The 2,957-nt window shown below is 37.5% G+C and overlaps 1 long non-coding RNA gene across 1 annotated transcript; it reads left to right on the top strand.

Annotated features, from left to right (window-relative positions):
• The first annotated feature begins 1,477 nt into the window (after positions 1-1,477).
• LOC139062746 (uncharacterized) lies at positions 1,478-2,634 on the top strand. Its single transcript, XR_011516295.1, has 2 exons — positions 1,478-1,658; positions 2,388-2,634. It is a non-coding gene; the product is annotated as an uncharacterized lncRNA (long non-coding RNA).
• The last annotated feature ends 323 nt before the right edge of the window (positions 2,635-2,957 follow it).

Below are 2,957 nucleotides of genomic sequence, written 5' to 3'. Positions count from 1 at the left end.
CTGCAGACTTGCCCCTCCAGATGTTTCTCTCCTGACCGGTCAGAGCGTTAGCATGCGGTCGGTGCACACAAGCTAAATTTAGCTCCCCCCTAAAAAGCATCGTCCCCAATGATTTCCATCTGGCCAGGGCTAAAGCGCGGTTTATTCTTGCTTCATGTCATCATCCGTTCTGGTTCCAGCTTTTTTTGCCTGGGGTGTGTTTTGGAAAAAGACAGTTTTGCAACAGCCTGTAAGTCTGATAGTTAATTTTTAACCATCACAGCTCTTCGTCTCTGAGTGACAGGAAGTGAAATTCAGATGTTATTTTCTTTCCTTCTGGGATGTAGATGTGAACGCTCTTATTTGCCCCATTTGAAGGTCTATAAATAAACCGACCCCTCCACTCAGGGGAGCAACATAGGTGACACAGGTGATGAGAAACAAACACAAAACAGGAAGAGAAATAAAGAACGAGTAAATGTAAAAAAGGGAGCTCAAAGCAGGGCTTTACTTTTGGGTTATTTTCTTTATGGGTTTCAGACAAGAGGAGCTCTAACTTTTCGATAAATATTATAACACAAATGCTACTTTTATTAAAATAACACTCCTTGGCCTACGTGGATATTTTAGTATTATTAATACTTTTTTGTTTTCTATTGAGGTTCTGAATCCAAAAGAAAACTGCTTAGAAACCGGCAGAAGGTCTTCGTTTATGAGCTAAAGCTACTAAAGAGCTGCTTTAATGGAGACGGATTACTAATATAAAGCCCACTTCAATCTTTTCCAATTTTCATCCACTCTGTCATTCTGTTTGGTTTTTAAAAGAACGCAAATGTCTGAAAAAGAGACCGTCATAAGAAAAATTGTGTGATGGAATATCTTGAGACACCAGTGATGAATAATCTTAATTCTTCTAATCTGGTCGCTGCTGGCATGAAAAACGAAGCAGAGAAAAGTTACCTTACCTTAAAGGAAATCAAAGAGGTTTTATTTTCAAGTGGAGTTTGGCTGGGTTCTTTGACTAGTCTTACCTGCTGTAGACGGCCATCAGAGTTAAAGAGTTAGAGAAATGTTTGGGCATTTTGTGGTGATACCAAAATTTTATTCACAATAAAACTTGCATCGTCCCTTTTCTTTCACGGTCTCCACAAAAAAGTCCCAACTCGGCTTCCTGTCAGCCAAGGGTGCCCCCAAGGGGTGGCCAGGGGTTGACATAATTGTAGAGCTGAAACAACTAATCGATTTAATCGATTATAATCGATTATTAAAATAGTTAACAACTTTTTTAGTCATCGATTAGTTGTTTAATAATCATATTTTACCGCATAAAGTCTATTTTTTACCACAATCTGACATCGGTTACAAGCTGTTAAATTTGCCGCCAGTGTGTGGCAGTAATGAGCCACTGATCTACCAGTGGAGCCGTAGAAGAAGAAATGAGCCAATGGGTGCCCTCGGTTTTCATGACGTATCACGTTACGGACGCTCATCTTGCTGTGAGAAAATGGCGGAACAAGAGGAAATACGGAAGAAAAATAGAAGCGACAAAACTGAAGAGAAACCCCGGACAAAAACCTCACGAGTATGGGAGCACATTTGAGACGAAAGCATGTGGGGGCTGATGCAGCAGAGGAAGAGCACCGCGGTCAAGTGAGCCGTCATTTGGAAGAGCCAGCCCGGTAAGTAACAGAAAATAAACAAGCTGGACTTAGTGTTTTAGCTGAGTTCGTTATAGTGGATGTTAAACATGTTTTTTTGCCGCGTCAGTCTGCGGTGTTCTACTTCTGATTGACTAGATGCAATCGTGAATCTCCTCCGTGTTGTGTATCATGCGCTTGCCAAATTTAGCACGTCTGTTTATAAGAATGTTCTCGTTAAGAGAAAAACGGCACAAACCCATAACTATGTTCCTCATTCAAAAAAGGACAACTCCGCGGAGAAAAATATACAGACAAGCTGTGTCCAGGTGAATATAACGCGGCATAGTTGTACACTTTCAATTTTTAAATACAGGAGAAATTCAGAAAAAGTCATTTTTTTACTATTAAAAGGCTGTTTTACTATCTAACGCTGTAAAACGCCTCACAACACATTTTTATCATGTTTCTTAAACAGTATTACACAAAATAAACATTTTTCACATTTCTCTGGCTAATTTAAACACTCCCGACTCAAAGTAAAAACCTCATGAGCTTCTTACTTAGAGCTTTTTAATAGTAAAAATGTTTTACTTTTTTTCTGAATATCTCCTGTTGCGGGCTATTTTGTAGAACGTAACCCTCAAAATAAATGATCACTGTATATTGTTAATGAATTCAAATAATATAATATTGATTTAGTGTTGTAGTGTGTGTGCTGCTTTATTTTATATGTGTACTTATTTCAGTCTATTTGTGTTTCTTATGCAGAAAAAAACAAGCAACGATGGACAACTACATGGGGAAGAAGACACTCACCCCCCAGCAATTCATACCACTTACAAACTCTATTCTAAACATGCTGGTAAAAGACATGAGGCCACTATCCATGGTGGAAGGAGCAGGCTTCCAGCTAATGCTAAAAATTATTCTGGACTGATATTTTGCACTGTTTAGCTCATTTTATACTGCTGACTGTGTTCATGTGCAATAAAATAGATTGCAGTCAACTGCACAATTCTCTTATGTTTTTTTGTTCTTAACTGAAATGCATCCATCACTTGTATAGGTTAAATAGCTAAACAATAACAAACCGATTAATCGATTAATCGAAAAAATAATCGACAGATTAATCGATTATGAAAATAATCGTTAGTTGCAGCCCTACATAATTGTAAAACAAAATAAAAATAATACAATTAATGAGTAAAGAAATAATCAGAATAAAAAATACACGTTTCTGCTGCTCACCATTTAAAAAAAAGGTTTTATCTCCATAGTTTTTTGTGAACACAGCAACACAGGTGAATTAACCTAAAAATATACATTTTGAAATGACAT

This window comes from Nothobranchius furzeri, chromosome 14 (genome assembly GCF_043380555.1).
Source record: "Nothobranchius furzeri strain GRZ-AD chromosome 14, NfurGRZ-RIMD1, whole genome shotgun sequence".
Classification (NCBI taxonomy): Eukaryota; Metazoa; Chordata; class Actinopteri; order Cyprinodontiformes; family Nothobranchiidae; genus Nothobranchius; species Nothobranchius furzeri.
Note: the sequence above shows the minus strand (reverse complement) of the source record. Positions and strands in the feature narration are given on the sequence as shown.